This window comes from Ctenocephalides felis, unplaced genomic scaffold, assembly GCF_003426905.1.
Source record: "Ctenocephalides felis isolate EL2017-DRISC unplaced genomic scaffold, ASM342690v1 CF-g0.4_SCAFFOLD_01170, whole genome shotgun sequence".
NCBI lineage: Eukaryota > Metazoa > Arthropoda > Insecta > Siphonaptera > Pulicidae > Ctenocephalides > Ctenocephalides felis.
The window spans coordinates 24,720,139-24,746,783 of record NW_020537324.1 but is presented as its reverse complement, the minus strand read 5'-3'; the positions used below and the strand labels follow the sequence as shown (position 1 = coordinate 24,746,783).

General features: G+C 29.9%; 1 protein-coding gene across 1 annotated transcript in view; it reads right to left on the bottom strand.

The window, feature by feature from the left end:
- Positions 1-24,331, bottom strand: part of LOC113366988 (nitric oxide synthase-like protein) — a 270,726-nt gene extending 246,395 nt beyond the window's left edge. The window contains exon 1 of the mRNA XM_026608627.1: positions 24,268-24,331. The gene's annotated coding sequence lies outside the window, so the exon portion shown is untranslated. The remainder of the gene's footprint in view (positions 1-24,267) is intronic.
- Between the last annotated feature and the right edge of the window lie 2,314 nt (positions 24,332-26,645).

The following is a 26,645-nucleotide window of genomic DNA, read 5'->3' as shown; positions in this document are numbered from 1 at the left end:
TTCGTCATCAAGTTCCTAACAACTTTACGTTTGATTTATATGATTATATATGCATTTATACAACGCATTTATAAGAACATGTCATGAATCCCCAAGTTTGAAACATATTATATTTAAATATTTGCATACGGCAAAGTTTAATACTCTAACACAAAGATGTACTTAAAATCTAAATGGGCCGTTATTGCAGATTTAACGTGATGTTTTGAATGTTCAAGTTAATTAGCTGAGCTGTGCAAGTTTACGAATTACCTAATTAGCAAAATTTTCATATTGTAAAACTTTCGATTTTGTAGTTCAGCTATATTGTCAGACACTATAAAATTAATTCAAGACAAATTTGAGATAAAATCTTTAAAGCAAAAGTTGTGAATATAAAATTAACTCAAGACAAATATCAAGATAAAACCTCTAAAATCATAGTTGTAATAATAATTACATTACAGACGCAAATATACTTGTTTCAAAATCATAAAACTACTTTGAATACTACGTTTCAAAATCATAAAAAATCACGTACGATTTACAGTGAAATAATTAAAATTAAATAAATCAAGTTTTAATCTTCTATGTTGTTTGAATACTATTTCAAATAACATGTGCACTAACATAGTTTTTCGAATTAATAAATATTATAGGAAAAACTTACCAAAAATATTACTGTTAAAAATAATTTAAAAAAGTGAGGAATATTCTAATATATTAAAATTAGCAAATTGTTATTTATTTTATCTTTTACGTCTTTAGTAGAATTATTATTTTATAATAATTACAGCGATTACTATTTCGAACATCAAGCACTATTATAGATTTTTAAGGTAATAATTTTAACATTAATTAATACTAATTATTTAACGAAAAACTTTATTACTATTAAAAATAATAAATGTTGTGTTTGAGTTAATTCTGGAAATTGTTTTCAATGTTTTTGTTCAAAATGCTCAAAATATTTAAGTGCAAATATGCACTTACATTTTCAAAAATTTAAAAATCTATACTAAATTTGGCAAAAACTTAGTATCTTCAACTTTTAATGTGTATAACAGTTTTATAATATAATATTTATACTTTGATATAAATTGTTATAGTTATATTGTTCTTTTTTAAAATAAATTTCAAACAAAAAACTTACTAAAAATATTATTGTTATTAATAACACAGAATAGTTTGTTATTTTCAAAATGCAAATATTAATACCTACTAAAAGTTTAAAAAATATCAAAATTGGCATAAAGATTAGATCTCTTATTTCTTATAGTAATTAATTTTGATCATCGTTATTAGAGTTCAAGTTTTATTCAAAATATAAGGCGCTATTATATACTTTTTAAATTAAAAAATAATAAACGAAAATGATCACTAAAAATATTATTCTTAATACTAAATAAATAAAAATTGTATTTATTTAAGTCTGAAAATCGAAGTCACTTTTCCTAAATTAAAAATAAGTAAGTATAGTAAATAAGATAGAGCTCAAATTTTCAATTAAATACTAACTCCCTACGAATATTATTTTAATAATAAATGAATAAGTTTTTTTTAATTATTTCTGAAAATTTTCATGAGTGTTTAAGTTCAAAAAGTATTTATGAAGTGTTTGATTACAAAATTAAAAAATCAATAATATTAAATTTGATGAAAACTCTGTACCTTTTACTGCTAGTGGTAAGATATGCACTTATTATAGTCAATTTATATTGAAAACTTTTTGCATTATTATATTTTTAAGTAAGATGTAAGTCTTGCATTAAGTATTACGAAAATGACCAATAACAATATAAGTATTATCATAAATAATGAATAATAAAGTTTTTTTTAGTAAATTCTCAAAATGGACATCACTATTTTTGTTCAAATAATTAAAAAAAAAATATATATAAAAGTGGCATAAACTTTGATCTTTTACGTTTAGATACTACTGCAAATATTGAGCACTTTTGTGAACATTTTATTAAAATAAATATTGTTCGAAACAACGGTCTTAGGGTCTTATTAATTTGGGGTCTTATTATAAAATTAAAGTTGTGATAAAATTAATTAAGAAATAAAAGTTTTAATTATTTCAGAAATTCGACTTCACAGTTTTCGCTCAAAATTCAAACTTGGGCAGGTATGAACTCTAACAGAAACAGATGCATACTAGAAATTTGTTTATTACATACTAGAAATTTATTAAATATATTAAATTGTCAAAAATGCATATCTTTTACAAATAATAGTGATATATATATATATATATATATATATATATATAATTAAAATATAAAAAATAATTTAAATATGTATTTCTTCTTAGTTCACCTGTATAACACTTTTGAGAACCAGCTTACTATATCAATTAAAACAAATCAACCCAGAAGAGATTTTAAAACAAACGAAGATTTCCAATTACAATTTATCAAGTATTTTATCCAGTCACGTTTTCGAATTGAAACTCAGTTTTAAGTTAGGATTAACATTCAAAGAACTTAGATATAACTGCTTTCGAAAGTTTTCCGACAAATTTTCAATGTTTTTTTTACACGGCAAGCACGTGACGGAGCGTTTTCCGAGCGATTCTGCGAGGCTCCGCGATCCAAAACAACGCGCGTCCGCGCCAAGACTGCTGCGATATCGGGCTGATATCGCGGACAGTCGGTCCCTCGTGAGCACGTGCGCCGCGGAGGCTGCACGACGTCAACAGACACGCGCGATTATCTTGCACGGGAAGGTATTTTTTTGGTGGAAACATAGAAACATGAAGAAAGAATTCATACAGATAGTGCAGTAAACGGAGCGTTTTAGGTCTGCATTTTTTTACTGTGCTCCGAATTAAATGAAATTTTGGAATTAGGTTCATCTTACTCTCAAGTTTAAAAGAGGGGATGACACCCCTTCACAATTGTGTAATTACATTTTTTCAAAATAACGTTGAAAATCGATGGAAGAACTAATTATAAGAAAAAAATGTCTTTTATAGTTTTTCAAAAAAACTAATACTTTTCAGTAATTTACATTACATCTAGAATTCACTTCATTATAGACATCTTGATGGATTCTAGCAGATTCACTACTTTAGTACAAACTATTTTCAGAAAACTCACGATTTTATAAAAACCTTTTTTTCCAATTTGCGCGGCCGCGCAGTCTTTAAACATTCATAACTCTGTCAATTTTTGTATAAAAGATAAAAATAATAAAAAACAATAATAAGCCAGAAAGATCCTTCTGATTTTTATCTATATGCTTCTATACGTATCTTTTATTCTTTTTGAGATATAATCAAAATAAGTTCGATTTTTAAAAAAATCGGAAAAAAAAGTTTTTATAAAATCGTGAGTTTTCTGAAAATAGTTTGTACTAAAGTAGTGAATCTGCTAGAATCCATCAAGATGTCTATAATGAAGTGAATTCTAGATGGAATGTAAATTACTTTAATTCTGGTGGAAATGGCGCTCATTAAACCATACGATTTAAAAGAAAAAAAACATCGTATATGCTTCTTATTTGATAGCTCACTCATTTTACACGCAAAAAACTTGCAACAGCAATCATTTTAAAGCTTATTTTGAGCACTATAAAACCTTATTTCACCGAAATGCATAAAATGTAAAACCTCGCCACTAGATGGCTTTAAATACAACAATTAAATCTAGAACGAAAAAAAACGACTTTGCTCTTTCAAATCTTGCTTAATATGTTTCCTAGAACACTTTATGGAATACCGATTTATTAAGATTTTTATTGACATTATTTTGTTCATTACATGATTTTCGTTTAAATGTATATTTTAGGAGATATTTGCAAAAAAAAACGAAGAAAAACGCCAAAAATATATGAATCTTTAGTGACCAGTAACTTGAAAAGTATTAGTTTTTTTGAAAAACTATAAAAGACATTTTTTCTTATAATTAGTTCTTCCATCGATTTCCAACGTTATTTTGAAAAAATGTAATTACACAATTGAGAAGGGGTGTCATCCCCCCGGGAGGTAATGGCGCAACCCCAATTGTTTTCACTTTTAAACTTGAGGGTAAGATGAACCTAATTCCAAAATTTCATTCAATTCGGAGCACAGTAAAAAAATTCAGAGGTTATACCCTTTTTTCCTCTCCGTTTACTGCACTAAGAGTAGAGGAGACTGCTGGGTACTGCTGTGCCAATTTTTTTGAACAGCAATATTTTTGTTGTTAACCCCTTAACTTACAATGACGAGCAGAGCCCGCGTGCGTTGGCTTAGCCAAAGGTAAATTTTATGGGCCCAGCCCGCGTACGATAATTGAGCCAGAAGCAAACATTACGCATTACGACCATGCCCCGGTACAGTAATTGCAAATATTACTAAGTATTTATTTGTACGAAACTATAAAACATAATATTTTTAACTTCCCGAAGGAAAAGTTTATGTTTTCATCAAAAAATCCGAATTGCTAATTTTATGTTTTCTCGACGTTTCAAGCAATTCTGAATCGAATTAGACCAAATATGGAAAAAGCATGTGTATGTGTGTGTGTGTGTATGTGTGTGCGTGTATGTGAACAGATTTTTTGCCGTAAATCGACGTTTTCTCGAAAAAGGCTGGACCGAATTTAAAAACCACTCGATGTATCTCGATGAGGATTATTGTTTGTCAATTTTGTGCGACGATCGGCCAGGCCGTTTCTTTATAAATCGCAGAAAAGTGAAAAATTTTTCGTCTACGTTTTAGCCCGCAATTCTGAATCGAATTCGAAAATTCAAAAACCATTCGAAAGATATTGGTTGGAAATTGTGCTGATTAGTTTTTGGTAGAGATCGGCCGGGCCGTTTTCTTATAATAAAGTTTTTAAAAAAAATCGACGATTTTTATGATTATTTTTTTGATGGTTGATACCATAGTCTTCTAGATCAGGCATCGGCAACCTACGGCACGCGTGCCAGGCTTGGCACGCGACGGCGTTCTGCATGGCACTCTACAAAATAATCAGGGCAATCGCAAATATATCGAGACGAAGTGATTTTTAAATAAGAAAAAATGTTGAAATATAATTACTTATCTAATGTAGCTCGCTAATGTAATTCAATCTACATTGAAGCACTTAAAGATGAATTTTCCAGATGCAAAGACTTTAAAGCTTATGTGCCTAAATTTTCCTTCCTCATAAAACCAGATTTCATAGATCCATCAATAATACCGTTTGATTTTTCAATTTTTGAGTGGATGAATGTTGATGATTTTGAAATGGAAATTATGGAACTAATATCTTTAGAATTATGGAAAACAAAATTTAAGGAATTACGAAAAAATCAGGAAGAAGAGTCCATGGAAAATTAAATTGTTGGATGACATTGTTGAAAATATTTAATTGTTTAAAGAAAATTGCATGCGTTATCCTTTCACCTTTTGGTTCCACATATCAATTTTACACCCATTGTAGTATTTTTACACCCATTGTAGTATTTTTACACCCATTGTAGTATTGTTTACAAACATTGTAGTAATTTTACACCCATTGTAGTATTTTTACAAAAATTGTAGTAATTTTACACCCATTGTAGTATTTTTACAAAAATTGTAGTAATTTTACACCCATTGTAGTATTGTTTACAAACATTGTAGTAATTTTACACCCATTGTAGTATTTTTACACCCATTGTAATATTGTTTATAAACATTGTAGTAATTTTACTCCCATTGTAGTATTTTTACACCCATTGTAGTAATTTTACACCCATTGTAGTATTGTTTACTCCCATTGTAGTAATTTTACTCCCATTGTAGTATTTTTACACCCATTGTAGTAATTTTACACCCATTGTAGTATTCTTTACTCCCATTGTAGTAATTTTACTCCCATTGTAGTATTTTTGCAAATATTGTAGTAATTTCACACCCATTGTAGTAATTTTACACCCATTGTAGTATTTTTACACCCATTGTAGTATTGTTTACAAACATTGTAGTAATTTTACTCCCATTGTAGTATTTTTGCAAACATTGTAGTAATTTTACTCCCATTGTAGTATTTTTACACCCATTGTAGTAATTTTACACCCATTGTAGTATTGTTTACTCCCATTGTAGTAATTTTACTCCCATTGTAGTATTTTTGCAAATATTGTAGTAATTTCACACCCATTGTAGTAATTTTACACCCATTGTAGTATTTTTACACCCATTGTAGTATTGTTTACAAACATTGTAGTAATTTTACTCCCATTGTAGTATTTTTGCAAACATTGTAGTAATTTTACACTCATTGTAGTATTTTTACACCCATTGTAGTAATTTTACACCCATTGCAGTATTTTTACACCCATTGTAGTAATTTTGCACCCATTGAAGTATTGTTTAAAAACATTGTAGTAATTTTACTCCCATTGTAGTATTTTTGCAAACATTGTAGTAATTTTACACCCATTGTAGTATTTTTACACCCATTGTAGTATTTTTACACCCATTGTAGTATTGTTTACAAACATTGTAATAATTTTACTCTCATTGTAGTATTTTTGCAAACATTGTAGTAATTTTACACCCATTGTAGTATTTTTACACCCATTGTAGTAATTTTACACCCATTGAAGTATTGTTTACAAACATTGTAGTAATTTTACTCCCATTGTAGTATTTTTGCAAACATTGTAGTAATTTTACACCCATTGTAGTATTTTTACACCCATTGTAGTATTTTTACACCCATTGTAGTAATTTTACACCCATTGTAGTATTTTTACACCCATTGTAGTATTGTTTACAAACATTGTAGTAATTTTACTCCCATTATAGTATTTTTGCAAACATTGTAGTAATTTTACACCCATTGTAGTATTTTACACCCGTTGTAGTATTGTTTACAAACATTGTAGTAATTTTACACCCATTGTAGTATTTTTATAAACATTGTAGTATTTTTACACCCATTGGACTTATGTACATCAAATTATCAGATATTTTATAGAGATTTTAATACTGTGTACATATTTTGTGTAATTTTTTTTGGGTTCAGTACCATGATTTTTAATTTCAGTATGGGAAGTTCTAGCAATTTGAATTAAGGCACGATGCCATACACCCCACTAGTTAATAAAAATGTTTAAGAGATAAATTTGGTTATAATTCTTCTCCCCCAGAACCTGGTTATATATTTCAGAATTCAGGCGGCACCCTGAATCATATTGGTAGAGTGGCTCGGCACACCACAGTTAAAAGCTTGCCGACCCCTGTTCTAGATCATACTAAAATAAAACGGCCCTACGACAACTGCTTTGAAAATTTGTCAAAGTTTGCAAAAATTAGTATGATCTTTTTGGGATTTGTCAAAATTAGAACTTTCATCGACGTTTGCTCAAAAACGCCTGAACCGATTTCAGATATTTAAAAAGCATTTAATGTATCTCGTTTTGTGCGACGATCGGCCGAGCCGTTTCTTCGTAATTTGGAAAAAAGTGTTTAACCTTTCGTCCACATTTAAGCTCATACTACTGAACCGATTTAAAAAAATCAAAAACTGTTCGAAAGATATTAGTTGGGAATGATACTGATTAGTTTTAGATAAAAATCTACCGAGCCGTTTTCTTGTAATTAACTGTTGAAAAAAAAATAGGCAGATTTTTATGGAACTTTTTTGGTGATATATTTACGATTATTTACACATATCGATAAGTTCATGTAACTTGACTCAAGGCTAAATACCAAACCAACTAGTTTTTGTGATAAACTGTACACTGTGTGGGAAAATAGTCACGAACGCTGCGTCAACTTGTACAACTTAAGTTCATCTGGACAAAATGGAATAATATGGTTTAAGCTGTGGAGAATCGAAGTTAACAATTCCAAGTCGGTACATGTTACCTTCAACCTTCGAAAAGACACATGTTCTCCAGTTAGAATCTTTAACCACACAATTCCTGCAAAAGAGACTGTCAAATACCTGGGGATGATTCTAGACAAGAAATTAAATTGGAAAGCGCACATAGTCACTAAACGGGCACACATGGAACACATAAGTAAAACTTTACACTGGTTGTTGGGTAGGCAATCAGAACTGTCAGCCTACAACAAAATTTTGCTGTATAAAACCATCATAATTATGGGGATCCACCAAAGAAAGTAACATTCAAATCATACAAAGGTTCCAGAACAAACTCTTAAGACAAGCAGTGGGAGCTCCCAGATATGTCCCAAACTGGATGATACATCAAGACACTTGCACAACCACAGTCACAAAAGAAATTAAAAACTATTCAATGAGACACAAACAAAATATTGACAATCCCAGCAACGAACTTGCAGCCAAATTATATTTTTTTTTTTTTAATTTATTTTTATTCTGCAATCTATAAAAATAATTATATTTAGCAGAGAATGCTGACAAGTGTTTACAATTGGTTGTTTACAAATTAGCACATACGCCCAGTGGTGTATCTACTATAGTTAATATATAAAAAAGAAAAAACTAAAGACAAGTATAGAGAAAAAAAAATATAAATATAAAAATAAACTATAATAAATCTCGAGGTATTTTCCTTTTGAGCCTGGTCGGCTGGCCTTCCTGGTATAAGTTGCATGCTAGTTGGTTTGGATGTGCGTCAATTCTATTCTTATAATTACAGGCAAACATTGATATATGTTCTTGAATTGTAGGTATACCCGTGTCTTTGTGGAGAATCCATGTTGGCGTGTAGTGAGGAGCGTTTAATATTTGCCGCAGGAATTTGTTTTGTGCTCGTTGTATTATGTTTAAATTGCTCTTTTTAGCAGTACCCCAAAGTTGTAATCCGTAGGTCCACACGGGTTTGATCACAGCCTTATATATAAGTAATTTGTTGTAAGTTGATAATTCTGATTTTCTGTTTAAGAGCCAATAATAATTTTTGAAGATTAGATCTATTTGTTGTTTTTTGTTCTTTATGTGTACTTTCCAGTTGAGTTTCCTATCTAAGTGAATGCCGAGATACTTTATTGATTCTTTGGACGGAATAATTTCATCGTTGAGTACAACTGCTGGGCAAGTTTGGGTGCGAAGCGTGAAAGTTATATGGACTGATTTTGTGCTATTTACTTCTATCCTCCACAACGAAAACCATTTCTCAGCTAAGCTGAGATGGTGCTGAAGGCTGTTGGAAGCTGCAGTCGGATCTTTGTTTGTGGCGATGATGCACGTATCATCAGCAAATGTGGCTAAACTCGTGTCAGTTGAAGTTGGAAAATCAGCTGTAAAAATTAAAAATAGTGTTGGGGCGAGGACACTCCCTTGAGGCACTCCAGAATTAATTTCGGTAATATTTGAGTCCGTATCGGCGATGCTGACAAAAAAGTTTCTATTTTGTAAATAGGATTTTATTAATAGGAATAAAGAATCTGGTAAACATCTTTTAACTTTATACATTAATCCGGTATGCCATACTTTGTCAAATGCCTGCTTGAGATCCAAAAAAGCCGCAGAACAGTACTCTTTATTATGCAGCGCATTGTTAATTACGTTTATTATTCTGTGAACTTGCTCAATTGTTGAATGTTTGTCGCGAAACCCAAATTGATGGTTCGGAATAAAACTTTGTTCTTGTAGGATTATTTTAATCCGTTGAAGAATTAGCTTTTCAAATATTTTCGATATGCAAGACAATAAACTTATCGGCCGGTAGGAAGATAATAGATAAGGGTCTTTACCTGGTTTCACTATAAGGATTATTTTAGCTCTTTTCCAAGACTGCGGAAAAGTTTTCATTCTCAGTATAGAGTTATATATTATTGTGAGCATTCTAATAGCTTTTCTTGGAAGTTCTTTAAGCATTTTAATAGAAATCCGGTCTGGTCCAGGTGATTTTCTAGAATTTGCTTTTGCAATTTCTTGGGTTACTTCAGCCGCAGTAAAACGATTAACATCATGAGTCACTAGCGACGGTGAATCCTGAAGAAAATCATAAATGAATTGTTCATCATTAGAGTTGCATTTACGTGAAAATGGCTGAAATGTGAGGCGCAGGTGTTCGGCGAATGCATTAGTTTTTTCTTCTGGACTTCTTGCCCATGAACCGTCTGTTTTTCTTAAAGGAGGAATTGGTACAATTGGTCTTTTCAATTTTTTGGTTGCTTTCCAAAGAGAATAATTTGTTTCACTACTTGCAGAAAGATTATGTAAGTAGTTTTCAAAAGAAACATTTTTATAATTTATTATTAAATTTTTCAGGTCTCTGCATGCACTGTTAAATTTTCTTTTATCTTCCGGTGATCTAGTTATTTGCCAAATTCTTCTTAATTTCCTTTTCTGTGCAATGATTTTTTTAATATCTATGGGCACAGAGTGACTGTGATTGTGATTTAGAATAGGAGTCGATATTTTAGCTGCTGCAATTAATGTATTTGTGAAGTTGTTGATACCGATATTCAAATCATTCTCACTTTTTAATGGAATATTACAGTTAATGGTGTCTTCGATGTATTCTTGGAAAAGAAGCCAATCGGTAAATTTGTTTGTAAGCGAACTCATGACTTTGGTTGGAGTATTAGTGGAGTATTTAAGAATTACTGGTGAATGATCAGAACTGAGATCCAGACTTGAAATTATTTCAACACTCTCGTTTTTAATATTTTTGGCTACAAAAAATCGAGGAGGTCTGGAATTTTGTTCAAATCAGTTGGCCAGTATGTGGGCTCACCCGTAGAAAATGTCCGAAGATTATTATTATTTATTGTATTATACAATTGACGGCCTCTAGGTGTTATTAGTCTAGATCCCCAAAATGTGTGCTTTGCGTTATAATCACCTCCCGCAATAAACAAATTTCCAAGGCTGGTAAAAAAAGTTGTAAACTGATTTTCAGTAATAATGTGCCTTGGCGGACAATAGATTGCCGATACTGTAATTTTGTGAGTCATTAGGTCAATTAAAACATTTGTCGATTGTATGTAGTCAGTATAAAAGGTTCTGTCTCGTAATGTCTTATGTTTGACTTTATGATAATGGCAGTGCCACCGTGAGGTCTGTCGTCCGGGTGATTTGTGGTATATGTGTGATAATTAGGAAAACGAATATTGTGATTTGTCTCGGTAAAATGCGTCTCGGAAATTAGCATAATGTCTACGTCATTGGTAGTTAAAAATTGTTTGAGTTCATGGACATGATTGCTCAAGCCGTTCGAGTTCCATATGCAAATTGTTAGTTGCATAGACATAATTATTTTTTATTAGATAAAATTGTTGTTAGTAAATTAAGCATTATGCCCATTTGTTCTGTCAATATTTTAATCATGTTTTTAAGTTCTGTTAAGTCATTACATTTATTGTTAGTATTGTTTTCAGAGTTACTATTGTTTATTGAGTTCGTTGAGTCAGTAGGTAAAGTTGTGTTGTTTCTAGTAATATTGGAGTAAGTTACGCCCGGTCTTAAAGTAGCATTTGGTTTTAAATTTTGCACATTACTTGTTTTCTGACGTAATGAAGTGTTTTTTTTTTCAATATATTCTTTATAGACGTGACAGCCTTTATAGTTAGCAGGGTGATTTTCATTACAAAGGACACACTTCACTTGGTCGACCTTTTTTTCCCACTTGCATTTTTCTGTCAAGTGATCTTGAGCGCATTTAACGCATCTGGGGGTGCGGTGGCAATAATTTCTGGTATGACCATACCTTTGGCAGCGAGTGCACTGAACAATTTCTCTAGAGAACCTCTTTGCCTCTATTTCTACTTTAGTTTTATATAAAAAATCAATTTTATAAAAATCTTTATTATTAGGCTGTTGTTCAAGCTCAATTAAAAACATGTTCAGAGGGAATTTTGAGATTCTGCTTTTAATGTTCTCAATACGAACGACTTTGTGACCTAACTGTTGTATTTCATTTTTGAGCATATCTGTATCCGTGCTGAAATGTAGGTTTTTAACCACTATTTTGAACGTTCTTTTACATTTCTCCTGGAAAGAATGCATTTGAGTACCCCTCTCTTTCAGAAGTTTGAGAATTTTATTGTAAAGTTTAGCATTATCAAGATTAACTCTAACCCTAGTTTCGTCAATAACTTTTATTTGATAAAGATTTTTTGCTTCACATTCTAAGAGTTGAGCTAATGGTTTGATATCACGTACCTCATGTATAAAAATTGGCGGCGGTCTGTTAACTGGGCTGCATTTATCACTCGAGTCTTCGGTATTAGGATTAGCTAAAACTTCATATATATTGCTTGTGGGAGTTGGGTTTAGCCAGTAGTTCGAATTTGAAGATGTTTTTTTGCATGTTGATTCTTCATTTAAATTTCTTTTGAATTTTTTGTTTCTTACTTCAAACCATTCTGAATCCTTACTGGTGGTTGCTTCTTGATTAAATTCATTTAGGGAAATTGAGTCATTTTTCTGATGTAAAGAATCTTCTTCAACAATATCTGTATTAGACCTCTTATACTTGTTAGCACTCGTATAGACCTTTTTCGGTTTGACTGGGGAGCATTCTAAATCCATCTGATCGGTATCCGTATTTAAAATTTTTGACATTTTCAAGTAAAAGTTATTAATTCCCCCGTAGGGGAATATTTCTCTATTACGTACTCACACAGGAATGTTTCTATTCAAATTTTTAGACCAAAATCATAAAATTCCTGCAAGTTATTTGCAAATTTAATAAATTTAATATTTCTCAGTATTATGAATGTCACAATATGATACAACTTTCGAAAATCAGACTGAAGAGAACAAAACTTATTCAGTTAGCACGATAAGGTTCTTGTGTTATCGTCTAGAAATAATGTAGACCTAATTCTAGGTTTAATATTAGACAAGATTAGTAGATTATTTTATGTTTAATCTAATATGTATAGTTTAATTTGATTAGTTTATAAGACTACCTGGATCAAATCTATTTTAGTTTAACAACAATAATATTAGGACCACCACTGGGCGGCCTGATATGCCCTTTCTATTTTCATATTTATAGTCATATTTATAGATAGTTGTAATTACTAAATGTAATTAAAAAAAGAAAAAAAAATTGTACAACTTTGGCCCAACATTTTCGAATTTAATGGCAATTTGAACATTTATCAAAGTAAAAATACTAAAATAATGATTATAGATTAGTCATATAATCAAATCATAAAAGGGCGAGTGTCACAACCGTCCACACTCGACAAGGGATGATTGTGACAAGCACAAAAATAGGGTAAAAACAATAGCTTATAAACTAGTTACATAATAGTTTATAATTATTTTTATTGCCAGAAAAAATGAGTTATATCTTAAGATTTTAATATGCATTCTGCCTATTTCTCTGAAAGCGTATGAAAAATTACAAAAATGGCTATTATGAAATAAATGTGTGGAAGGGGGGTGAAAATTTAAAGTTGTTTGTATTTTTCAATTCCGCATTAAAAAATTAAAATAAAAAAATGACCTCAAAATAGTAAAAAGTTTTAGTGTTGGACAACCCTTAATAAAAATTATTTGTTTTTCAGAGTAACATTCAAGCATTCTCATAAACTCAAAAAAATCTGAACTGAAATTACTTCAAATAATAGCTCAAATTAAAATTAAATGAAAATTGACTCCAAAGATAAAAAAGGGTTGAAAACCCTTGATAAAAATAAATAGTATTTTGAAGTAAAATGAGTTGTATGTATTTTGTCAATTTCGCATTAAAATTAAAATTAAAATGAGTGTGTGTGAATAAATATACAACTGTCGTAGTTATGCTGATGATTAAAATCAGTAATTAGAGTAAAATGCTATAAAGCTACCTCTTATTTATTCCAATTATAAAATGTGTAAAAACATTTACATTTATTGCCTAAGTTAAGCAAAGCAACGACAACATTTCCTCAATTATAATTTCCATTACAATTAGTTTTATTTTAAAATTTGTTACTAATAATATTCATAACTTAACGACGAGGAGGCTTAATACTGGGTCAACCTTTTGTGAATCTTCATTTATTTACTTTCTTATCTAATTTACTTTTATTTGTAAAGACAAATTATAATTTAATAAAAAAAATAAAAAAGTATATAGTAATATCATATGTTGATATGCAAGAGAATAGAAATAATCACTTTAGCGTTGTAAAACTGTGTTTCATTTATTACTATTATAAATATCAAGTAAAAGTGAACACGACGTATATCTTTGGCTAGTAAATTAATTCATTCTGTCTTCGGACGTCGTACCGTCGACATCGGAGTAAATTATATAATATTCAAAGTGAATTATTTTTATTTTTATTTTTTCAGTTCGAATCAAAACATAGTGTCAGTGCGCGCGTAAACAAACCACTGTGCATACGAAGTCGGTACCGTTAAGCCGATTGCATGTACCCTTCGGGGTACAAAGACACAGATACAACGGAAATTGTTGTGGATTCATTAAAATTAATTGAAGAAGATCAATCAACTAGCGTTGAACATGTTCATCAAAACTTAACACAAGTTAATAGTGTAATAGTTAATAGTGTACAAGCAAATCCAGTAATAATGACCCAAAATAGTCAAACAATTCATGACGTAACTAATGACGACATAAACATGGAGAATAGTAGCATCGAACCACGTGCTGGAACCAGTTCGGAAACAACAAATGTAAATAAATGGCAGCTAGTGCCGAAAAAAATACTTAGTGCAAAAAGAAGAAAAATTAACAATGAAAATATTAATTATAATTCCATACAACTTTCTAATAGATTCAGCGCATTATCCAATAACGAAATAAACCGTCCTAATATCAAAAATTCTACTGAGCAACCTGCCACTAAGACAGTCAAGCCACCACCAATTTTTATTTATCATTGCATCGACTATCCTGATATGGTAAACAGTCTTAGTTCGGTTTTACAACCGAATACGTATGTAACACGAATACTACCAAATGACATGGTAAAAATAAATGTGAACGAACCAAATACTTACAGGACGCTTGTAAAACTTTTACAAAGCAGAAATGTGGTATTTCATACCTATCAACCCAGTGAAGAAAGAGCCTATAGGGTGGTGCTTAAATATGTTCATTATACAAGTGACATAGCTGAAATTAAAAAAGAAATTGAGAAGAATGGACATAAGTTAGAAACATCATCAATATGAAACACTACCAAACAAAGAAGCCTCTAAATATGTTTTTTGTAGACTTGGAACCGGCATCAACAAACACTGAAATATTTAAAATGACCAAACTATTGAATCAAATAATTTTTTTCGAGACTCCGAGAAGGACTAGAAATGCAATACAGTGTCATAGATGTCAACTCTATGGTCATACCCGTACATATTGTAATCGGCCACATGCGTGCTTGAAATGTGGCGATTCGCACGTGACTTCTTCTTGTAAAAAAGAAAGGAACACTCCTGCTTGCTGTGCATTGTGTGGTGGAGCACACCCAGCTAATTATAAGGGTTGTGAATTTTTTCATGACTACGACAAAACCCATAATACAGCCAATGTGAAAAAATTTAATCAAACAGACCAATCTTATAAACCTGTTCGCCAGCACAACAGTCTATTAAAGGAAAACACACAACATATGAGTTATGCAGAAATACTGAAGAACCAACAAAACAAGTCGAATGCTATAGAAATGACAGAACTTAGTGCTATCCTTATTGAAATCAAAGATGTCATGAAACAATTAACTCAGCAAAATACTATGGTAATGAACATGCTGACACTAATTGTTAGTAAATATAAATAATGTCTAGTTTTTTCAGAATAGCTATATGGAATGCCAACGGCATTCAACAACACAAGCATGAATTAACACAATTTCTACATGAACAAAAAATTGACATTCTTTTAATCAGCGAATCGCACTTAACAAACCACTCAAGATTTTATATTACCAACTACATAACATATTACACCCCACATCCAGATGGCGGTTGCCACGCAGGTAGTGCTGTTTTGGTTAAAGCAAATTTACGTCATTATGAAGTTGGTAAGTTTACTGCTGATTATTTGCAAGCCACCACTATTGTTGTCAGTCTACAGTCATTTGACATATCACTTTCTGCCATATATTGTCCTCCGAGACATAACATCAAATGCGAACAATTGCATGAATTTTTCAAAACCTTAGGACCAAAGTTTCTTGTAGGAGGAGACTTTAATTGCAAAAATAAGCTATGGGGCTCGAGGATTACTACCACAAAAGGACGTGAGTTAGAGAAACTAATATATACAAACAAATGTGCTTTTATATCGCCTTGGTCACCAACCTATTGGCCAAGTGATCCACGTAAACATCCAGACCTCTTAGATTTTGCAATCACTAAAGGTATTTGTACATCAAATGTTGAAATTTCCACTTTATATGACTTATCTTCAGATCATTCTCCTCTATTACTGACTTTGAGATCTACAGCTATCATTAATATTCCACCTACCTATTTGCATAACTACAAAACAGATTGGAATCTATATCGAAAACATATCTCAGAAAAAATTGATTTAAAAATTAGATTAAAACATCCGTCTGATGTGGACGATGAATTAAATAAATTTATATGTCTACTACAGGATTCCACCAAATTAGCTACCCCTCCTATAAAACATAAAGGTAGGAATATTACTAGTATGGAGATAAAACAATTATTAGCCGAAAAACGCAAGGCTAGAAGATTATGGCAAAAATACCACGATCCTCAAATGAAAACGTTATTCAACAACTTAAATAATAAACTTAAAAATAAATTAAAAGAATTTAATAATTCCAACTTTGAAGACTATATATCGAATCTCAGTAGATTGGACAATTCTATTTGGCGCCCAATAAAGAGCAATAAAAAGCCGAAATCTATAAGCAATCCAATAAAAGTCGCCACAGCAAATGGTTTTTCCTGGGCTAGGAGTAATGAAGAAAAGGTTAAGTGTTTTGCAGACTATCTAGAAACAGTATTCAAACCTAATATTTCTGAATACAACGATAATTCACGAACGGGAAACCAGACTCCACTACCATCTACGATTCATCGTGTTCCTAGATTCTCACCTGGAGAAGTTCTCTCACAATGTCATTCTTTGCGTAATAGAAAAGCTCCAGGCATGGACCTCATCACTCCCAAAATGCTAAAGGAACTACCTAAAAAGGGATTCGTCTTAATTACTTACGTCATAAATGCTATATTAAGACTTAATTACTGGCCAAACGCTTTGAAATCGTCAGAAATTATATTGATAGCAAAAGCGGACAAAAACCCTGAGCTTGTTGATTCATATAGGCCAATAAATCTCATTTCCACTTTGGCAAAAGTGTTTGAAAAACTTATACTGAATGATATATTTGTTAATCATAATGACTTATTTCCAGATCACCAATTTGGTTTTCGACGCAAGCATTCCACGATTCAGCAATGCCACAAGGTTGTGGATAATATACTTAAAGCATTTGAAAAAAAGGAATACTGTACTGCAGCGTTTCTAGATGTCAAGCAAGCATTCGATAAAGTGTGGCATGAAGGACTCCTAACAAAAATTAATAATTTGTTGCCCGAATACCATCATTTTTTCCAGTCGTATCTACAGAACAGACAATTCCGCACAAAAATTGGTACTGATTTTTCTGATTTTCGCGTTTTTGAAGCAGGTGTTCCGCAGGGCAGCGCTCTGGGACCTTTATTATATATATTATATACAAGAGACATTCCGGTTTTGGAAGATACAACCATTGGAACCTTTGCAGATGATATAGTAATTATTTCTACTGACAAAGATCCACTACTGGCAAGTATCAAACTGCAACATCACCTAAATAAAATTGAAAACTGGTCTAACTATTGGCGCACAAAAATCAATGAAGACAAATCTCACCATATAACTTTTACATTAATGAAGGGTAAATGTCCTTCGGTGTCTATTAATAATAAAATTATCCCTGAATCTGCTTCTGTAAAATATTTGGGAATGCACTTGGATAGCAAATTAAATTGGATTACTCATATAAACAGCAAAACAAAACAAATGGAAAGAAAAACGAAGTCACTGTTCTGGCTCATTAATGGTAAATCTAAATTATCATTAGAAAACAAAATTCTACTTTATAAAGCGACAATAAAACCGATTTGGACTTATGGCGTAGAGTTGTGGGGCTGCGCCAGTAAATCAAGAATTGCATCTATTCAAAGGAAACAATCCAAAATTTTACGGTGTATTGCAAATGCACCTTGGTTTGTCAGCAACCGAATACTACATAACGATCTAAGAATCGATACTGTCCAAGAGGTAGTAAAAAACAGAAGTGGAATCCATCACGACAAGATCTTCAACCACAAGAACCCCACATTACTTCCCGTACTACAAACATCACATATTAGAAGATTGAAGAAGAAGCATCCCTTCGATCTAAGGCATTAAAATGGAGTAACCCACTGGGGTGATCTCCGTCATTTCATATATATAGAATTTCAGTATTGTTACTGGACTTCTAATAACCAACACAATAGCTTATAGAAATTGTTTTTTCTGATTGCTATTAAAAAAAATATATAAAAAAAAAATTAATTGACTAAAGTTTGTCCCTGTGTTTGTGTATTATTTGCAGTTTTTGTTATTTAATTCTGTAAAGTAGACGTACATGTGGGAATTCAGATGAATCAGCTGTTTCGGAACATATTTTAGTGCTACTCTGAGTTTGTTCTGGAATGTTTGTATTATGTTTATGCACTATCCCATAACTAGACTCCATAACACAAAATTGCTAAGTAGAAGAATTGTTGATATTTTGTCTATTAACTCTTTGGGGACGGCTGTCTCTACCTGAGTGGACAAACATACTTGTGAGGCACAGGCTATTTTATAAACAATAAATCAGTTTGCATCGAAAAGTTAAATAGATTCCATATAGCAGGGATAAACAGTGTTGTATTTTGAAAATAATTTTAAGTTATTTTAGTAATATTTTTAGCCTTTTTCTTTGCTACATAGTCTTTTTTTAATATTTAAAACGACCGAGCGCTTTTAAATATGACAAAACGACTGTTAAATTTTGTTTTCAAAAAGACATTCATACAGACAAATTTTACGAAATTACTATTCGCACCGAAGATAGTGATGAATGTGATGATGATATTATCCAACCAACAAAAAGAAGTTCGACAAATTAAATGAAGAGTGAAGAGATTACCGAATATGCCGATTCTCCTTCAATAATCGAATTTGACATACATCAACAAACACCCCGACTACAAATACCAAGCATTATAAGACATCTAAAAGATTATTTTACTTTATAATTTACAAATGAATTATTAGATAATATAGTAGAAAAAACAAACCATTATGGCAGCAAAAAATGAACAAATATACTGTATTGTATTGTCGGTAGAAAAGCACTAGGAGAAAAGTGGCCAACAACATTTGATTGTAACACATGTCAAAATCAACTAGCTAAGCATTTTGGAAATTGTTTTGAACGTCACCATTTTTTTTAAAATGATCAAAAATAAATTAATATTATAAATGTATGTCCTTCAATGACCACAAATTTTTATCAAACAAATTGCATAACATAAACAATGAAATCAAGTTTACAGCCGGTACAGTAGATTGTTTTGAAATCGGTGCCATCATCTAAGGGCTAACATCAGTACAGTAGGAATATAATTATTTGATTACATATTGAACCTATAAATTCTGGATGCGTAATAATTGTGATTGATAAGCTATTTTTTATAAAAATAGATCTATAAATACTGAAGAACTAGTGATGCATGACGTCGTGCCTTAAGGCAAATTGCTGGACCTATCCGTACCGTAATGAAATATTCGAGAAATTTTGAATGTTTACAACCAGAAAAAAAATTGATATCCGAATAATTCTTGATATCAAAACAAAATTGAATTTTCAAAAAAAAAATTCTTTTAAAAATTGTATCCACACTTAAACACACATATACAAATTCATTTTTTCTAAGGTATGCCAAAATGTTCAGAAATCCTAAAACGTAAAGATATGCAAAAATGTTCATTTTCGATTTTTTGTCGATTATTATAACTGGCCCTACGGGAAATTAAGAATTGCCAGATAAAGGCTATTCGGAATCAACAAAAAAAATTAAAAATTCTATGTATTAAATGATGGGGTACAGCAACTCGATTCATTCAATAGCATAGGAATTGAGGAATATATTATATTTGTAATATTAAATTACATGCAACTATGAATAATATAGTGAATGCTTCTATATACAATCTTCATTGCAATTATATGCACTAGGAGAATATTCATTAATAATACCTGAGGTGCATTTGAGTAAATTTGTACTCCTAGATTATTTCCTGTTAATGAGATATGATGACTATCGATCTAAGGGATACGAACATACTACATTTATAAATTATATTTATGCTTGAAAGCAGAAAATTAATGTACAAGTGTAAGTGAATCGACAAGCGCAAAATTTTTATTGTTCATTTAATTTTATTAAAATATTTTTTTGTTATAAGGGAGCGAAGGACTAACTAATAACAGGCGTTTTTCAATAATATGTTAATAATATTAAATACATTACTACGTACACACTTAATACTATAACAAAATTGCAGGTTTGCGTTATTATTATTCATAAATTTTAATTTTTTCATTTTTTTATTTGTTTTAAATTTATCAATGTTTGATAATGTGTAACAACTTTTGTGATTGCTAAATTACTTGTGAAATGTGAAAAAGTAACACTTAAGTTTAGTTGAAACAAAACTTTGGGGACAGTTGTAACATAAAAAATTATATATATTTATATATATATATTTGTAAGATGTGAGCACATGTAAATTGTGTGACGGAAAATACAATATCTTTATTTTGTATTATGACAATTGTAAATCACTTTGATTTATGATGAGAATTGCTATTACAGGAGACACTATATACTTTAGTTTTATTAATCATAGTTTACGTTTATTTATGAAAAACAAATTAGAAACAAGTCAATTTTCTCAAAAATGAATAAAGCATGAATTAGCAGAGGTATTAATGTCAATTTTTGTTTTTATCACTGGACTTGATAGATGTTACAACTAATCCCAAACAAGAGGTATGATGAAACACCGCGCTTTTCCTAAAAAATGATTGATTGTGAAATAATAAACAACAGTAGTGAAATTGTTTTCACTCGATTCAGCAAAGGAATAGTTACAGAAACTATCCATCTTTACTTCGTAAAAATATAATCAGTGGATCTCAAGATATATTAATTAAAAAAAAAAATGTTACAACCAGCCCCTAGCAATTAATATGTTTATTTGTTGCATCGTCTGAAGAATTCTATAAATGTTGCAAGGTGAAAAATGCATACTAATTTTTAATTAGTAATAAAAAAAATTTAGTTATAAAAAATATCAATCATGATATGTAATAATATTCAATGTTAATTGTAATTAAGCATTCAATAGCTTTCGCAATGCTATTATATAACTTCAAAATATTGAAAATTATCGTGATAAATAGATAACATACAAAAAATATAGTTTGCATGTATAATTGCAGAATTAATCTACCATGACAAAGAAATATAAGTAGTACCATAAAAGTTCCTCATTAACTATTATGAAACATTTTATTTATTTTTAAAACTTTTAGAGTTATAATGACGTCAATAACAAATCATCAATAAATGATATTTATGTATTTTTAACAGGTGTCTAATGAATAAATTTCAATCAAAATTGAATATCATTAAACTCCGCCTGATAACTTATATCTGAATTTATGATAATGTTTTTGCAATCTTACATACCGAATAAAACTTTACCTGCAGCCTTTAATAACCAATAAGGCAATAAGTAGAAGTAATTCTAGTAGTATTACTTTTATTTAAATAAAAAAATATAATTGATCTACAGTAATAAATATTTGTTGTATACAAAGTAACAAATATATATTAAATTTTTGTAATTAGAGGATTCTGTTGGGTGCGTTTTTATTTCAAGTCTTTCAAAAATGTTAATAGCAAAAAGGTTTTGGATCAATTGATAAGAATGAGACGTCAGTCTTTGTTTATGCCAGGATGGAAACCCTATTATTTATTTTTGTATAGTGATCATTTATCAGAATAAAAATAACTAGTTGGTATTGATAATTTGCCTGGGGGCAAGTTACATGAACTTCCCAATATGTGTAAATAATCTACTTAATCAATAAAATATGAATTAATTTATGAGTAATTAAAAGTATTCCGAGTGAATTTGTTACACATAATTGAAAACGAACGAGCACGTTAACTAGAGTATTTTCTAAAAGCAAATTTTCAAAAATCAATCATTTTTATAATTGAACCAGTTTCCATAGGACTTTAATGATTTAGTATGTTCATTAAAACCAAGTAGTCTAACATTATACCAAGTAAATCGTATAATTTTAATTTTAACAAACGTTAAAAAAACTTCTCATTTTCTCAAACTTTGATGAATTTTTAAAATTAAACTGCTTGTCGTAAGGCCGCAATATTTCAGTAAGTTTTATAAGAACATGATATATATCGCCAAAAAAAGTTTCATAAAAATTGACTTAATTTTTCTTTCAACAGTTAATTACAAGAAAATGGTTTGTAGATTTTCACCTAAAACCAATCAGTATTATTCCCAACTAATATCTTTCGAACAGATTTTGATTTTTTAAAATCGAGCTTTAATGTGGACGAAAAGTTTAACACTTTTTTTCAAATTACAAAGAAATGGCTCGGCAGATCGTCTCACAAAACTGACAAACTATAGTGCTCATTGAGATACATCGAATGGCTTTTAAATTTCTGAAATTGGTTCAGGCGTTTTTGAGCAAACGTCGATGAATGGTCTAATTTTGACAAATGCCAAAAAAACAATACCAATTTTTATTTTTAAAAAAATAAACAACGTCGTTTCTTAATAACAATGTTGATAATTGTTTTGTTATGCAATTAGTTTTTGAAATGACTCATTTAGCAAAACCGTAACCAGATGTGGAAAATATGCATTATATAATAATATAAAGCAGTATATTACATAAATTCATTTATGTATCTAGCACCCTGATTGAAGGAAGACAAAAAAATCGAGATTAGAAATGTTTTGTAACAAAATTATAGTTATAATATATCCTTGGGCTCGCCCGTAGGTAAGCGGTTAAGAGCGACGGGACTTGTATCAGAGGTCCCGGGTTCGATACCCACTTCGAGCAGCCTGTTGTCAGGCAGCAGTGACAACGATTTTCACTTGGAAACATAAATAGCAATATGTTTCCAAGTGAAAATAGCCCTTGCCCGGCATTGCTGTACCAATAAAATGTCAGCCCTATTAGATTAATTCTAATAACAAAATCATCAAATATGGATGGATTAACCATTGGGTTACCATATAAAAATACGAAGTAAGGAGAAGTTTCAGCCCAATAGCTCATAGGACGTAAGGGTCTTATTGCTGTTAATTGCAAAAAATATAAAAAAAAAAATAAGATATCCTTAATATAAATATCATTTACATAATATACTTTACACGTTTCTATAATTATGATTAAACACGCCTCGTGAATTTAATATAGAATGTTATAAATATAATATAGAACTATTAAAATTAATAGATCAAAATCGTAGGCAATGCTTTCAAAAACACAAACAAACCTCTATTTGGCACAGATAAATCATCTGTACATATTTTGTTTTGTCAAATGTGTGACTATCATAATAAAATGACAATTAATTATTAGTAATACATTATGCAAACTATAAAATGACATTCATATTATCTTTAGAACGAGTCTAAAAGCATATGGTAAGAGAATCGAATTTAAAATGTATTTAGTAATTTCGAACTGCATTCGATACAAACATCGAGACACGTCTTTATATCTTTTAATTAAAATAGGCATTACAATTATTTATATATTAGCTAATAATTATAAATAACTATTCTCTAAATGGCGTGAGGACGCTGTTTGATTTTGTTTGCGAAAATAACAGAAATATGTAATTAGTCGATGGCGTTCTTTTTGTGACAGAAGCGATGTTTTCGAGCAAAATCATTGCGCAATTTTTTGCAATACTCACATTTGAACCCTGCTATAGTTGACATTACTCAACCCTTTGGCATTAGGAGTTTGAAACGACAATGGCCCTTAGACTTAGTCTTAGATTAGGTCTAATATATCATATTAATTGTAAAACTGAGAAGTTCTCATTGGAGTTCTTCTTAGGCATCACTCATAAATATTGTCTTTTTAGCTCATAGGAATCTTTATGTATTTCTGATTGCTAAATAAAACTGAGTTACAAAAAAAAAAAAAAAATTTTTTTTGCAATCTTTCTAAACTCATTATAAAGAATGTTTAAAATTAAATTGACAAAAGAGATTTTGAATAAATCCTACCTGGATCAAGAGGCTGCTTGTCGACAATTGACACTTGATGCAAATGCTCAAAGAAAAATCCAGCCATCCCGTGATTATAATTGCAGTTCGCACTTGTTATTTTAATTATATGTCGATTAAAACACTAAACACAAAATTTTTTCAGCAGACTATTATTAATTTCGTTTTAACGTTGACTGTTATCAACCTAAGAAATATTTAGTACGTTGTGATGGCTTCGTGACAAAACGCTTCAATTCAACAATGGCGGCAGATAAAATCACTAATATTATCACCAGAACGTCAAGTCCATTTCACAGTTTGATTCACTTTCACTTTTATAAAAAAAACGTTTAACGTTTTTAATACATTCATTTAATATCACACACCAAATTTCAATACAATATGACAACCGCACTACTGCACAACCAACACTGAGCATTATAAGGTAATAAAATAAATATAAAATAATATTAACTAAACCGCCATTTATAATACAAAGATTTAATAGCAGGATGTGCACTCTTTGAAATGCAACACGGAATAGAAGTTAGTAACAAAAATTAACTAAGCGACAAGTTGATAAATTTACTCTGTACTGCAAAGGTAAGGCCCGCGCGAAATTTGAATATATTTGTGCAATTAGTAAAACAAATAACAGTCGTAACTGGTATCATTTAAAATCCGTTTTTTTATTGAAATATTTTTTTTATCAGAATAACTGACTTTAAATAGGACTAATATTCTATTATATATATATTAATATATCATATATTTATTCTTCATAATTAACTTTAGTAAAAATTAGCACTTGTGTAAGGCGTTTTCATGATTTATTGGTAATTTTTGTAAAATTGAAAATGAAAGTACGAAATTATTAATGTGAGGGTCTATTTCATACAGCTTTTGGAATTTTGCATTCGGCAATTTTCTCATTCATAACGTATTGTTTCATATAAGCATACTCGTTGCATATATCATTATCAAATATTTGGATAATATATATTTTCTTCAGGGATAACAGATTTTCCAAGCATTGCGGCTTAAAGATTTGTGAATCATCACAAATGAACAAGAACATCCATTATGTTATCTTCTATTTATAGTTTGAATTAATTAGCCAAAGCAAATTTATTGGATTTGCTCAGTCAATAACTAGCTGTATGTGGCATTTTGCTTTAAGAAAGTTGCAGAAAATTCACCGATTTGTGCAAATAATCGACATAATCAATACGATTTGATATTTAGCACATTTTAAAAATGCATCAAATGTTTTTTTGTCATTTTGAAATTTTGAAAAAATTATTCCAAATTTTGTTGATTTTTCAAAGCAAACCACTTCTTGTAGGCCTGTGATATTTAAGGAAGTTCGTTAAAACCATGAATTATATCATTATTAAAAATATTCAACAATTAATTACATATTCAAATAATTATAAATATATATTTACTTTAATTGAAATATTGCAAAAACAAACCGCATTTAGAAAAGATTTATTCGTTTTTGTAATAAATTAATAATAATTTTTAAGAATAATAATTAATTATTATTATAAATTAATGATAATTAATAAGAATTTTGATTACTTTACTATTTTTTTCATTAAGTTTAAGTTAACTAACTCATCAATTGCTTCGATTAATGTGTCTTCAAAATTATTTTCAAAGTATTTATTACGTTTTAATGTTATTGGTATCATTTTTTTAATAAAACTAAAAAATATAACACATATCAATAAAAAAATGTTTCTGCACACTTATAGTCAAAATTTATTTATCTCACTATAGCGAGCATGAGTATATATACTCAAGAATTAATTATTCAATATATAATTATTTTTATGTCAAATGAAAATGCATTTGATATGAAATTGCTATTACTTTAATTATCAGAATGTATAAGAAATTCACAAGTATAATTTAAAAACCAATTAATTTTCATTCTAGTTTTGAATTATAATGAACGGAGAAATCATTATTTTTAGCTAAATATTAATTAAAATATAAAAGCACTTTCTTAATTCCCAAGAAATAATCGTAGATAGCATAATTATGGAATACTTAAGAATTAATATTCTGTGTGGAAAACTATATCTTGAGAACATCTTTTAAAATTAAAATAGTTTCGAGTAGTAGAAATAAAATTTCTGACCAGATATATTTTAATGCTTATGTAATGTTTTACTGCATTAAAATATAATCATTTTATTTATAATATTATATGGATTAACTTTATGAAATGTATATTGCATATAAAAATATTTTTTTATGTAACTTATATTATATAGTACAAAAAAAACTATAGCATGTTATAGCGCAACAAATGCCAAAAAACACAATAAATTTCAAAATTATGTGCCATTCAATATTATTTTGAATCACTACAATTGCTTAGGTCA